General features: G+C 40.4%; 1 protein-coding gene across 2 annotated transcripts in view; it reads right to left on the bottom strand.

The window, feature by feature from the left end:
- The window catches only part of Dhit (regulator of G protein signaling double hit), a 52827-nt gene that overhangs the window by 11958 nt on the left and 24969 nt on the right, over window positions 1-15900 (bottom strand). The gene's annotated exons all lie outside the window — the stretch shown is intronic.

Genomic DNA, 15900 nt, shown 5'->3' with positions numbered 1-15900 from the left:
GACACACTTTCAAAAGTTGTTCATGAGCCAGTTTGTACTCCGACTCGCACTTGGCCGATTTTTGGGTGGATGTGACTTGGCTGTGACCACAACCTTTTTTGAGGGCTGGATCCGCTCCTGTATGAATCTTAGTGTAAGAACAGTCTAAGGTGGGTCAAATGTTTCGATAGTACAGGGGTCACCAAATGGCGGACCGCGGTCCGAATCCGGACCACCGACCTATATATTGTGTGGACCTTAAGTAAACGGTAACTTGTATTGTATGTATGTATGTATGTATGTATGTAAACTCTTTATTGTACAAAGAAATTAACAAAACATTACTGACAAACTTTAAGATACTTGTACAAAGGCGGACTTATCCCTTTAAGGGATCTCTACCAGTCAACCTTTGAGTGGATGAGAGGAGAGGAGCAATACGTTAGGGTCCGACAAAGGGTGAGTTTTAGAGTTAAAATAATGGAAGCTACTATACAGTGCTTTAAACAATATAATACATAAACTACAATATAAATAAATAAACTACTATATATATGACATAATACATAATAATATAATATATAAGCATATTAACAAAGGAATGTTCTCAAATATTTAAGGAGAAGGTGCAAGCCACATTCTTCTCAAGCCTTCCCTAAAAGATCCCACGGTGGGGATTGCCGGATGGAGGTCGGTAGCCGATTCCACAGCCTGCAGATTGCACTGTAAAGGATTTAGAGTATGTTTTGGATGAGGTAGAAGGACAGGCTAAAAGGAGATTGGTACTCGATCGTAACCGATACTGACTGCCAGCAGCCAAGTAGCTGAAACGCTCGGAAAGGTATACGGGAGCAGAAGGATTAAAAAGAGTGTTGAAAAGTAATGACAGAACGTGGATGTTCCTACGATCCCTTATAGGCAACCACTTCAGCTGTACCCTGAAATTTGACACGTGGTCGTACTTGCGGAGTCCAAAAATGTATCGAATACATACATTCTGAAGGCGATCGAGCTTGTCGAGCAGCCCCTCACTAAGATCCAGATAACCAATATCACCATAGTCAAGCAAGGGGAGCAAAAGAGACTGAGCCAGAGTAATTTTCGTTTGGAGAGGTAGAAAATGTAATACCATACTGAGACGTAGTTTAATAAAATGTATGCCGCTCTATATTTTTTTTTATTCGACTAGTTGGCAAAAGAGCAAGTGGGTCTCCTGATGGTAAGAGATCACGACCGCCCAGAAACATCTGCAACACCAGGGGTATTGCCGATGCGTTGCCAACCTAGAGGCCCGTTGCCAGCCTAAGATGGGATACCTAAAGTGCCAGTAATTTCACCGGCTGTCTTACTCTCCACGCTGAAACACAACAGTGCAAGCACTGCTGCTTCACGGCAGAATTAGCGAGCAAGATGGTGGTAGCAATCCGGGCGGACCTTGCACAAGCTCCTACCACCTATCGCCGTCAATTCGCCAACGGACGACAGGAACGCGATGATAATTTTATTTTAAAAACTGGACCGTGAAAACTAATTGCCAATTAGTGACCCTGCGATACATTGCATACAGGGTAACACAAACAATAACAGTTCACTGATAGCGAGTTATGTACTAGGATATGATACAATCTCAATTACAAACAAAAATGTTGAACAAGATGACAGGAAAGTGGATGGCTGAAGGATTGAAGGTATCCTGGCTTCGGAACGTCAAGGAGTAGCCGTCCCCGCTAACACGTGTCATCAGGCATTAAGAATATCAATAATAGAATGGTAGAATTGTTACGAGCCCATTACTCCTCAAAAGAAAAGGTCATCCAATGTACCTATACTCGAACGTCAGTGTAACTTAACCGTCTGTTGCATCATATTGTTCTTAGAAATGATTCTTTCAGAAAGCGCTAGTTGAATCAAAAAAGATGCGTAAGCCATTAGCGGCCTATTTAAAGAATTAACATTTTGATTTTGACATGTTTACCAAACCCACTACTTTTATTACTAGCAAGTATAAGTAGTTCTTCTTGATTTCAATACACATTAAGCATATTATCGCCTCTAGGTTCTCCTTATGCTTAGTTACGTTTCCAGTTAACCAAACAGTCTCTGTGAGATTCATTTTCAAAATTTCTCAACGTAACTCTATTGACAGTCTTCAGATGTTGCGCATCCAAGGCGGTAAACACACGAGTGCTTCACCCTCTATGATGCTGACGATCAAAGGATTTCAAATATTCAAATAAGGGTATTTTACATGTGTATTCTCTTTTTAAATTGTATACTCCGATATTCCACATCCAGTGCATATATCTAATAGGGAAATAAAGTATGTTTAAAATGTCATTTTTAATAATTAATTAAAAAATTTATTAAAAATGACATTGTCATCCAAACCGCATTTTCGTAACAAGTTTCAAGTCGATGCCATAATCCTTGAAGAGAGCGTGCTACGGAGAAGATCCTGACCATCACCATCAACATTTTACTGCCGATTATTATACTGTCATCAGGCTCACATAACATAAGTATGACATGTTTCCGCTCAACCAGATACCAGGAAGTGGTCGAAATAGTGTGCAAATTGTAAAACCAAAATGCAAGCTCACTAAATGGACTGACGACATTGCCAAAGCTAGGTACGAGTACACGGGCAATTAGTTTACTTTAATTCAGAGACTATATACATCTCTGAATTATTTAGATTAGGAATTTTGTTTATTGTTAACTCAGGGACTTTCTACATCCCCTTGCTATATAGTAATTTTTATTAACTCAGGGACTTCATACACCCCTTGCTATATTAAGGCTGTATATTGTTAAGCTATGGATTTTAAACTTGTATATTTTTAGTTTAATTTCTAGTCACAGGCCCGCGACGTCGAAGCTCCCAAGACGATCCCATAGAGCTTATGGGAACGAAGCAATACCATGCCCTCGGTACCGCTCTGCTTTCAGAGCATGACATGAGTGCGTGTGAGCTAACTTTGGGGGCAGCGGACGTGAGCTTGCCTTCGGAATCCAAAAGTTTAATGGTTACTTGACCTGAAATGTAAATTTCAGAATTAAATTATTATTATTATAATTATTATTATTTTTTAATTTATGACGGTGGAAGCAGTCTACACTTCACTGAACGTAGATTATAGTTAGTGTTTAGTTTTGTAACTAAGGGACCCCATACATCTCTGTATTATTAGGTATTATTATTTTTTGTATTTTCTTTTATTCATTGTATAACTGTAGTTTTAAGTATTTATTTGTAATTACTTTATGTTGAAAAAATGACTTTCTGCCAAGTTTCTTGCGGCGCATTCTTCTTGGCAATGATGGTCTTTCCGAAAGCGCTGGTAGTTTTAAAAAATGACGTGTAAAAGTGCCCATTGCGGCCTATTTACTGAATAAATGATTTTGATTTTTTTGATTTTTGATTTGATTTAACCGGTGGATGCAAACAGCGAATTTTCTGTCAATGTGACATTGTTCAAGAGTGTACGTCTTCGTACTGATGATATTGTTTTGAACATGAAACTACCGTGAGACTCACTCATATTAAATGATATTGTAACGAATAATCGAGTTTAGCTCGACTTGTTTCGGGCTATTTCGTAGCTCTTCTTCATAGAAGCACGCGACTCGGCGGCTGGCGCAACACGCGCACTACGCGCTACCGCTCTGTGCCCTTAGTGTAAGTTTTCGGTTACCGCAAATACGTCTCGATCGCGTTCGCGTTAAAATGACAATTTGTATGGAAACACGAAAATCGCTCCGCTAGAGGCGCTGTTCGTGTTTCCATATAAATTGAGATTTTAACGCGAACGCGATCGAGACGTATTTGCGGTAACCGAAAACTTACACTTACAGTCGCGTGCTCCTATGAAGAAGGGCTACGAAATAGCCCAAACTGTCCAGCTAAACTCGATTTAAGACGTGAGTTATCCGTTACAATATCATTCAATATGATGACCTATCACTTTGTGAGTGTAAGAAATAAGGTACTATTTTTAGTCAAATGTGTTGAATTTCCTGTTGTGAACGAACGAAACTCAAGAATGCCAGTTTCCTGAGACAACAAAACAAACCGACCAAAATACAAATTAAAACACAGAACGGAGAAAGAATTGCATCCCCGACCTCACGTGTGTGCATGCCGCGGCATAATGATCTTGTTGACCCAGATACGTCAACACGTGGCGACAACTCGCTCGAAGTGGATTAAGAAAACAAACGAACCGGCACCGCAAGCCACATGAAAACTGGAGATCCCGCGGATTTTCACGACTCATGTCATCATCATCATCCCAGCCTATATACGTCCCACTGCTGGGCACAGGCCTCCTCTCAGAACAAGAGGGCTTGGGCCATAGTTCCCACGCGGGCCCAGTGCGGATTGGGAACTTCACACGCACCATTGAGTCGCTTCGCAGGTTTGTGCAGGTTTCCTCACGATGTTTTCCTTCACCGCAAAGCTCGTGGTAAATTTCAAATGTAATTTCGCGCATGAATTTCGAAAAACTCAGAGGTGCGAGCCGGGGTTTGAACCCACGGCCCTCTGCTTGAGAGGCGATAGGTCAAACCACTAGGCCACCACGGCTTACAACGACTCATGTGCATAAGACTAAAGTGTTGAAAAACCTGCAATCCAGGGGGCAAATTTTTCATACATGCCGAATCTAAATGACTTGTTACAACAACCATACTTTTAGAAGTTTGAATATATTCAAAGTTATAAGGTTTATAATATAACACCCCTCTTTTCGTCGGGGTTTAAAATAACCTAACCCAACAACAAAAAGTTTGGAAAGCCCCGACATTGTCACTTCAAAGTTCAATATCTCAAAAACGGCTGAACCGATCTTGATAAAACATGTCTAAGAACCATCGCTAGAAAACCTGCTTCCAAATAAAAAAAACGCATTCAAATCGGTTCACCCGTTTAAGAGCTACGGTGCCACAGACAGACACACATAGCGGTCAAACTTATACACCCCTCTTTTTGCGTCGGGGGTTAAAAAGGAAAACCCGACTGCTTTAATAAACTTCTTCGCCGACCCCTTTTTTGAAATATTATGTACCATCCTATGTCAGTCCGACCGTTTCGATAGCCGAATGATACTTCAAAAATTGATATTAAAGGTCTAAGACCCACAAAACCGTAGAGAACCCGACTATGAAGCTTGAGGTTCCGGGTTCGATTCCGGCCGGGGCAGATATTTGTATGAACATTACGAATGTTTGTTCTCGGGTCTTGGATGTTCATTATTTATTTAAGTATGTATTTTGTCTATTTAAGTATGTTTATCCGTGCCTAGTATTCATAGTACAAGCTTTGCTTAGTTTGGGACTAGGTCAATTGGTGTCAAGTGTCCCGTGATATTTATTATTTATTTATTATACATGACGCTCAGATCAAATAAAAAGTAAAGATGGAGCTCGGTGAACAGCCGAGTGAGGCCGGTTTATAAACATAATATGTGTGCGTAGGCCGGTGTTACCATAATAATTCTTAGTACCCCGATATTTCAAAAATATCGTTACCGTTAATAAAGTTTTAATAGCGTTTTAATTACTTTCACACTTTGATACCGTTACTACATTAAAATACGTTAGTAACGTTTACAAGAAACAAAAACTAATGTTGTGTGTAACGTTGATACCGCTACTACAATAAAAAACGTTGATAAACTTTTACAAGAACCAAATAACTTTACGTTGCGTGCCACGTTCTCACGTTTTAAGAAATAGAATAAAAAAAATATTGTATTACATAGACGGCTTTTACCCAATAATAGGGTAACTACAATATTAAAATGGCAACACTAGTGTTGACGTTTTTGTGTTCCAAGCAAAATTATTTCGGTTTTTATTGAAAATATTGGGTTTTCGAGTTTACTTTATGTGTGAAAAATGTGTTTTTACACCCTTTCACTACGCAATTTGGCATTATTAGTGATATGAGTTGAAGTTAAAAATACGTTGTGCTCCACGGAAATGCGTTGCTCAAGTAATAAGGTTTTGGTGTAGGTTGGTTGCAAGTGTGTGCGTGTCACTGTGTAAGCACACGGATTGGTGTAGTTTGACCGGCCTCACTTCGTTGTTCGCAGCGCCCTATCTTTTTATTTGATCTGAGCATGACCGCAACAGCAACGTGTCAGCCAAATATATATTCTTTGTATTCAAAAGTATGAGACTATTCCCACTAGCATGTTACCTAACCAACCGTCGCCATCGCGTGCCAAGCACGCGTCAAAAACGGGGCCGATTACACTTCTTACCTCAACCCCTACCTTTACCCCCCTTACCTTTCTTCTTTCTTAACTAAAGTGGCAGTGGGCGAGGCACATTGCTCGCAGGACTGATGGCCGATGGGGCCAAAAGGTTCTCGAATGGCGTTCGCGGACCGGGAGACGAGCTGTCGGTAGGCCTCCAACAAGATGGAGCGACGACCTGGTTAAGATCGAGGATCGCGGTGGATGCGGAAAGCACAAGACCGGTCTGAGTGGAGAGTCTTGGGGGAGGCCTATGTCCAGCAGTGGACGTCTTTCGGCTGACATGATGATGATGATGATGACACTTCTTATGGGATTGACACGCCGTTGACATGTTATATTATAATCCGTGTCATTCCGTGCCTGCTCCGTTCCTATACGGTACGGTGTAGTGGGTGGGTAGAGATCTAAAAGAAGACTAACGAAATAGACAGGTGCAGGTTTTGCAGGTGGTAGGACCTTGTGCAAGGTCCGCCCGGGTTGCTACCACCATCTTGCTCGCTAACCCTGCCGTGAAGCAGTAGTGCTTGCACTGTTGTGTTTCGGCGTGGAGAGTAAGACAGCCGGTGAAATTACTGGCACCACCTTAGGCCTCTCGCATCTGCAATACCCCTGGTGTTGCAGATGATTATGGGCGGTGTAGATCTCTTACCATCTGGAGGCCCGCCCGCTCGTTTGCCTTCCAGTCGAATAATAAAAATATACATACACACATACATAGGTGGTCTTGAAAAACTCAACCGTCCTTCGATCAGTTAAAAAGTCTAGGAGTCGGGGAGTCTTTGGCCAGTTCGTTAACAATTTTATTTATAAATTTGTTTCTGTTTCTGTCAAATCGTATTATGGATTCGATATACTTCATCAGTTACACAGAACGTACAAAGGAAATCGGTTTCCACGCTCTAAATGGGTCAAAGGTAATAAATATCGCTATCGGAAACCTAGTTGACTATAATTACCTTGTGGATTGTTTCGAAATGGTTTACGTTGGAACGTAAAAAGGAGGTTATGTTTTAACCGTTACGTTTATGAAATGTAGCATTAGCATTCAGTAAGTTGTGCTCTTTATAAATAAATAAAATTTATAAATATCATGGGACACTTGATACCAATTGACCTAGTTCCAAACTAAGCAAAGCTTGTACTATGGATACTAGGCAACGGATAAACATACTTATATAGATATTCAAATACACACTAACTATATTCTTCTTATCTTATCGTGCCGTTTTAGAATAGGAAGGTCCCATTTCTTCGCGTGGGTGTAAAAGGCGACTACTTGACCTGATATAAAAGTGGAACGCAGCGCTCTCTATTGCCACCTATGAAACCGGACGAAAAAATTAATACACCGCCATATTTTTTTTGTGGACGCCATATTGAACTAAATGCCCTTGTTCTCTTCGACAGTTATGACCAATCTAAATTTTTCTTTTCAACAGAGGTTTTTCCGAACCGGTGGTAGATTTTTTTTAACATTAATAAGTGCTATAACCTAAATTGAATAAAGATATTTTGACTGACTTTGATATGTTGAAATAAATCCAGCCATTTAAGTTACCGAGAGGACCAAAGCAATAGACAATATGCTCGAAAAAAAAACCATTCACGGGGTAGTCAAAAGTAGTAAAACTACAGCATAGCTTATCCACTACCTATAGGCGCAGATTCTTGAAATCACTATTCAATAAGCTCTATAGCCTCTGTCGATCACAGTTCAAAACCTAAAGACATCACCGTACTAAATAGAGATGCACAGATATCCGGCCAGTATCCGTCCTATCCGGCCACTATTTTACTATTCCGCCGAAAACCGGATAGTTGCGTAGGTACTATCTGGCCGGATACCGGATGGTAAAAAACTTATCGTTATGATTAAAACTGGTAAGTATTAATTTATGAATTATTATTCTAAGGGGCTGTTTCACCACCCATTGATTAATTTTAACTGACGGATAAATGTGGTACCGTCTCGCGTCTATTCAAACAAAACTAACAGAAACGACATCACATTTATCCGTCAGTTAAAATTAATCAATGGGTGGTGAAACAGCCCCTAAGTTAATTAATTATACTCTACAAGTTGCAACCTGCACGTTGTCATGCGCATGTTCGAATTAGCTTAATTTAATTGTACGTAAAACTAGGCCGAATATCCGGCTAACGGTCCCGCCGAATATCCGGTATCCGGCCAAACCACTATCCGTTTCATCTCTATAAGTACTAAATCTAACCGGGATTACAATAAAAAATTGCCACCAGCATCCTAAAACATCACAAGCCCCAAAAACGCTCAATTTCTGTATCCTCATACTCATACACCCCTACTCTCCCACCCCATCCTTTCTACCCTCGTCACCCCCAATTCGGGAGGGCCCCATCCCGGGACTAGGTCAGTGCAGCTTCGACAATATTCAAATAGGAAGACCACTTTGTCTGAGGTGACACTTTAACAAGGTTCAACTCTGATGGAAATTCCTTGTCTATACTACTGAAATAATATGCCCACATGCGAGGGGTTCAGTCCCGAGATTATAGTTATGAGTAAGAATCGCGAAAGTTTAAAGGTGTTAAATAAATATACCAACTTATACTAAATATTCGCTATTCATTTGTATTTATTCTTTCCTTCTAATGTATTTTCTGTGTATCGAAAAGGTCATCCTCATCATCATCATCTCAGCCTATATACGTTAAACTGCTGGCCACAGGCCTTCTCTCGGAATGAGAGGGCTTGGGCCGTAGTTCCCACGCGGGCCCAGTGCGGATTGGGAACTTCAAATGATCTTTTTCCTTCACCGTAAAGCTCGTGGTAAATTCGAATGTAATAAAAACTTCAAAATGGCAGAGGTGCGAGCTGGGGTTTGAACTGCTTGAGAGGCGACAGGTCAAACCCACGTCAAACCACTAGGCCACCACGGCTTATGGGTAATAAGTCGAATAGGTTGTCAAGGGCAGACCTCTTGAGGGGAGGTTTGACCTTAAAGGAGGCCTAGTAAGTTATTCTTTGAGTAAAACAATAAGACTTTTTAATAATTATTTAATTAAAAATTGAAGACAAAAAAATAACAGGCCTAGTTTGACAAAATTAAAAGTAAAAGTATTACGAGAATCTCAGGTAGTAAGTTCAAGCGATTTTATTGAGAGGTGGTTCTGATTATTCGGTCTATCTGGCCTACACTTCCCTGGAGTCGGAGAGAAGAACCCGGAGCGAAGAGGGCTGGCCACAGCAGGGGGGCCTGGTCCAGCTGAGTGGTCGTCGGTGCCGAGGTCAAAAGGGCCTTAGGGCGGCAGGACGAGCAGCCTGGACAAGTGTTCCACGCCGGAACGATCAGGGTCTTGGACGAGCCAGGAAGGATGTGCAGTACTCCGGAAGTTAAGGCCGTCAGGGCTTAGTGTCAGGTTAGGGCGTAAAGGAGCCGCCTGAGCCGTGAGAGCTGTAGCCGAACGGAGCTTTGAAAGTTGTAGCCGTGCAGGGCGGAGAAAGCTGTAGTCGTACGGAGCTTGTAAGCCGTACGAAGGTTTGTAAGCCGTACAAAGGTTTGGAAGTTGAAGCCGTACGGAGGTTGTAAGCCGTACAAAGGTTTGGAAGTTGAAGCCGTACGGAGGTGCCCTGTAAATTAGGTGGTGTCAGTTGTGGTCCAGTGCTAGATTGTTTGCCAGTCACTCCTCTGCAGCGATGCACCAACTCTAGGGTGAGCTGAATTGCAGTGAGTGGCAGAGACAATCATACGGAGTTACAGGCAGGCAAAGGAAAGTGATTCTAATTTTATATAATTATTTTAAAAGCAAAAGGAAAAATAAATAACCTAAGTGACCGTTAAAATTTGAATACAACAGTTCACTAAATAACCGTTAGAAGATTAATTTAAAAATTAAACGTTACTTAGCTGAGTTTGAATTTATTTTAACACCGGTACGCATCCGTTGCATAAAAGTAATAAGCATTAACATAGTTCTGAGTTTATAACAACGGATGAGAGAAATTAACAAGTGTTAAAATATTAAGTATATCAAATGTTTGAAATAAAAGATTCCCTGGCCAGGGGAAGCCTTCAGTTCAATTACACAAAGTTAAATTATAAAGAAAATAATTATAATAAAATACACAGAAAAACACAAGAGTTAAATATCGGAGAACTTACCAAGTCTGGGCGTATGGAGCTTTCGAGGAAGCTGTTTAGTGTAGTGTGAGCTGTTGAATGTGTGTTTTACAGCTGTGCTTCAGCTTTTAAGGGCGAGAATATTACAGTTAGAATTCCCCCGGTCACAGCTGATCGACAGCACCCCCCTTGGCCGACAAAAACGGTCAAGGGTGAGTTGATTATAGATATATTTAGTCGTACAAACTCGTGTAGTAAATGAGTGTAATAAAATGCCTACTTTTATAAAATAAATAAGTAAATAATAAATAAATATTAAATACATATTATTACGTAAATAAATGAATCAAGTGAAAACTACGGTGGCGACCTCTAGAGTTCGTCCGTCATTCTGCTCAGAGATCCCTTATTGAGGAAAGCGCCATCTAGCTTGAGCTGAGCTAACTAAGATGTCAGCGATCGCCTATGTGCATTGTGACAGTATGTGTAAATAAATATTTCTCTCTCTCTCTCTCACTGTCAAGTTTAAAACTATATTTTTTTAAACGCGGCGTGAGCGAATCCGTAAAGGTTAGTGAGAAATAATTGAACTAAATCTTGTAAAGTGACAATTGACTTGCTCGTGCACTTCATTAAGAATTTAAAGAAAGAAAGAAAGAAAGAAAATACATTTATTCACAACACAAGACACAACAATAGTATTAAGTACAAATAGACAACACGTAGGAAAGTATGTGTCATTGCGGTTGTGAATAGGATAGGACACTGGCTCAGCATAATGCTGAAGCGTTAATAATAAACACCCCCAGCGCTGATTTTCAGCCAGCACCGTTGGTGACCCTCGGACCGCTACAAAGATATACGCTAGATAGATATTTCGTTGCTATAAATTCAACTCGTTGACTAACAAGAATCTTTGGTCGCATTGAAAATAATCCAAGAATCCAGCGCGAGGTCTTTAAAAGTCCAGCAGTAATTAATGATTTTGTTGACTGCGGAGCTATTTGCATTCCGATTAACAATATCAAGGCTCACGCCATCAATCTAGGGACTGGTTTTATTACGAATCTGTTCGCACTCATTATATCGATTTAACCCAGTTTTGCTCAGATTGTTTACCCGATGAATCATCGCGTGCTATCCCTTTTACTCCCGGTCTTGATTTAACTTTTAGAATAGCCGTCTCTTTCGGCTTTTGCTGTATAACGCGTAATTAGATTGTCTAGTTTCGCAATAGTCAAGATTAGGACGATTGAGTTGTGTTGAAAAAATTAAAGCTAAAATCTTTTGATTGTGTATCGCAATGGTTCCGGGGTAACAGCTGAATGAAAACATAACCAGCTTCAAATATCGTTTTCAGTCGTTTGCTCCAAAGCTATATGCCAAACAGTATTATCTTCAGAATAAAGAATACCCATAGAACACAAATTTGCAGGTGGTAGGACCTAGTGCTACATCCGCCTGGATTGCTACCACCATCTTGCTCGCTAATCCTGCTGTAAAGCAGCAGTGCTTGCACTGTTGTGTTCGGCGTGGAGAGTAAACAGCCGGTGAAATTACTGGCACTTGAGGTATCCCATCTTAGGCCTCTAGGTTGGCAACGCATAAACATCTGCAATACCACGGTTATTGCAGATGTTTATGGGCCGGTGGGATCTCTTACCACCAGGAGACCTACTTGCTCGTTTGTCATCAAGTCGAAAATAATTTTTTTTTATGCAAATCTCGCCATCTGAACGACCTCTATAACGCCGCTATAGCCTTAGTTCTGGTTGTAAGTAAGTATACTTAATTGCAATTTTGAGTTTGGATCATCATCATCATCATCTCATGTCAGCCGAAAGACGTCCACTGCTGGACATAGGCCTCCCCCAAGGCTCTCCACTCAGACCGATCTTGTGCTTTCCGCATCCACCGCGATCCCGCGATCTTAACCAAGTCGTCGCTCCATCTTGTTGGAGCCTACCGACAGCTCGTCTCCCGCCTCCGCGGGACGCCATTCGAGAACCTTCTGGCCCATCGGCCATCCGTCCTGCGAGCAATGTGCCCCGCCCACTGCCACTTTAGTTTCGCAATTCTTCGGCTATGTCGGTAACCTGAGTTTGCTTGAGTTTGGATACATCAGTGCATTTAATTTGGTAGTACAGTCCAACGAACTAAAGTATTGGTAATGACGTACAACTTTATAAGCTGTGGTCAACTCAGCAGCTGCGACTAAAATTTACTCTTCCGAATCTTTCACTATCATAAAAGTACATAATCCTTCTCCGGACTTCTCCACCGCCGGTCGGGCGGGCCGCATGCCCGCTTCATCTTGTTGAAATACGGAATAAATACGGGACATGTAGTACGGGACGGGATGATCAATTACGGTGACAGTCCCGTATAGAGAAAAGCGCTTAAATCGGTCGGAGATATTTAAGCACTTCTCACATAGGGCACCCTATGTGCACCTTTACATCAGTTATTGTTTTAACGTTTTGACCTAGTAGATAGCTACGTTCTTGTTTTGTCTCACTCTAACGTGATGTTCATGCGTGAGATGCGTAAATAGATTTTCCAAATTGTAAATACACATAACTACATAACCTAACCAACAAAGAGTTGGAAAACCCCCGACTTTGTCACTTCAAAGTTCTATATCTCAAAAACGACAAACCCGATTTTGATGAAACATGTCTAAGAACCTTCGCTAGAAAACCTGCTTTCAAATAAAAGAAGCCGCATTCAAATTGGTCCACCCGTTTAAGAGCTACGGTGCCACAGACAGAAAGACAGACACACATAGCGGTCAAACTTCCCACCCCTCTTTATGCGTCTTGGGTTAAAAACAACGCAAACCAGGCTATGAAAACTGTTACATTGCGCCTTCTAAAACGATTTTTCCTTCGGGATAAATCATTATTATTGATAACGTTTCAATATTTTGACATCTACCACCATCATGGTCATGTCATGACAACCGGAGAAAGCATTTTTTTTTTATCCGACTGGATGGCAAGTCTTATATTATTATGTCTATCTAAGAATCATTAAAAACCTATGAGGTTTTTTTTAAGTTTTTCAGATTGCTCTTATTTACTATCAATTTACCATAAATTGCATTCCATTGCAATCCTTCCCATATTTCTTTCTGTTATAAAATGTTTCTAAAAAAAATTCTCTGAAGCGATAAGATCGCCTATCGTTTACTTGTAGTTTTCTCTATTGACCGTGTTTTTTAATGTTTACTATGTGGTGTTCAATAAAGATCATTGTATTGTTTTGTTGGTCAGTCAAGGTTATCAAAAATATTCGAGACAACTCTAATTTTTGAGTAAAGAGCGCATGTTCCGATATTTCGACCACGTCGGCCACTCCGAAACATCTGAGATGGTGACTGTACAGTCGAAACCATTTGATTCCTGACCCTCCGTAGAAAGATCTCACAGTAAGTGTCATAATGAATTCTCTTGTCTTATGTAAATTTTGACTTTTCTACGAAAACATATGCTGAGCTGGGACTGCTTCGCGATTTCGCAAAAAGTTGCTTATTTATTTTCAGGGTTCCGTACTTAAGGGTGCAACGGAACCCTTTTGCTGAGACTCCGCTGTCTGTCTGTCCGTCCGTCTGTCACAGGGTTCTACCTTTGAGTCGTAATAGTAGAACAATTGAAATTTTCACAGATTATGTATTACTGTGGCCGCTATTACAACAAATACTCAAACCAGAATAAAATAAATATTTAAGTGCGGCTCCCATACAACAAACGTGATTGTTTTTTGTAAGGGCAACAGGTAGACGCTTGAAATATTCACAGAATCTTGAGTTGTATAAACACTTTAAAAAATAAATTAATTTTAAGTTAAAATAAAATAAATATTTAAGGGGGCTCCCATAAAACAAACTAGTTTTGCTTACCGTTTTTTTTTTGCTAATGTCTAATGTATAGATAATGGTACGGAACACTTCGTGCGCGAGTCCGACTCGCACTTGACCAGTTTATTTCTGTTTATTTATGTGAATGTGTTTGCGAATAGTGGATAAAAAATATTCTTATTCTTAAATAGTTACACAGTGGGTCACGTCACGATTCAGAAGTTCTAGTGTGCCTACGACTCCACATGGTTATACATCATCCTATTGACAGCGTTCGCAATATACCTACTTGCAAAAGGATTCTGCCACAGCATTTATTACTGACTTATACCCTAAAGAACATAGTTTTTTTTTTTCGTTGCAATCAGTCTTTTAGACTATAATCAGGTGGGTTGCTAGAGGTTGGGGTTTGGCAAGGCAGAGCCACTGCTCTGTCTCCCCTTAGTAAGGCAGCACATCAGCTCTCTTGAGTCTTTTAATCGGATTTGGCTGCAAAAGTACACTGGATAACGGGTTTGGGTGAATCATCAGTCGGTCCCTGTAGTTGGCTGAATATCGTTTCACTTCATCTGAGATGGTTGGAATTTCCAGGTACTCATGGATTTCCGAATTGCGAGCATACCAGGGCGCCGATGAGAGTACCCTTAGAATATTGTTTTGAGCTCTCTGGAGGCACATAATGTTGGATTTGCTAGCTGTAGACCACAGTTGGATTCCGTATGTCCAGATTGGTTTTATTATGCAGCAATAAACCCTTAGCTTGTTGGATAAAGATAAGGCAGACTGTCTACCAAGGAGCCAGAGTAAATTTTTAAATCTTAGGTTGATTTCATTACGCTTTAGAACATATCTTGAATATAAATCATTGATAAGTCGTATGCACGTTGCACCAAGCATGGCGGAAGCAAAAATACACCGTTTGCAGGGTAGTGGGTGAGGGTCGGGTATTAATAGAGCGTGGTAAACACAGCTCGGCCGCACTGCGTGCACGTTCGTAACTCATCTTTGATCATCTGGGCCCTGAGCTAGGAAATGGAAGTCTACCGGTCGATTAATGTAGCGTTTCAAACGCCTCATGTTTCTGGTCAAATTTTTAACGAATTGACTGTAGATTTTGGTGTCGTTTTCGATTATTTGTTGGAGTTCATGTATTTCTGCCAGATAACTAAAAAAGTGTGTCGGAAATTCGGCTATTTTTACAGACAAGTGTTCTGAAGAAATAACGGTCGAGCCCTCGAATAATCGCCCTAGAAGATATCTAAAAACGCTTACGGAGTATTTGAGCAGATGGTTGGGTTAGCTCGAACACCCTTGTGGTGCAAGAATGAGCAAATATTTTACACTAAATTTCATTACAATACAATGACTTTTTCACTTCTCATGTAAAGTTGGTATTTATGCTGGATCTAGGCGACATAAAGTTAATTTTTATGCTCTAGTGCATAAAGTAAAATCTTCGTCTAAGACCAAGGTAATCAGTTGTCAACAGCCACAAACAAAGTTTCCATATATTTTTTTATAATTTTGTTTCATGTCAAAATAAAAATCAATCAAAATAAATAAATTAAACTAAAATATAATAATTATATAAGAGCAATGCATGAAAAATAAAAGGTACCTAGTAAGTTAATAATTGTTTCCGCTGTTGCTATTTAATTTCCTCTCAATCGAACTGAAAAGCAGAATGTAAACTCGAACA

The sequence above is a fragment of the Choristoneura fumiferana genome, chromosome 7, assembly GCF_025370935.1.
Source record: "Choristoneura fumiferana chromosome 7, NRCan_CFum_1, whole genome shotgun sequence".
In the NCBI taxonomy this organism is placed as follows: Eukaryota; Metazoa; Arthropoda; class Insecta; order Lepidoptera; family Tortricidae; genus Choristoneura; species Choristoneura fumiferana.
Note: the sequence above shows the minus strand (reverse complement) of the source record. Positions and strands in the feature narration are given on the sequence as shown.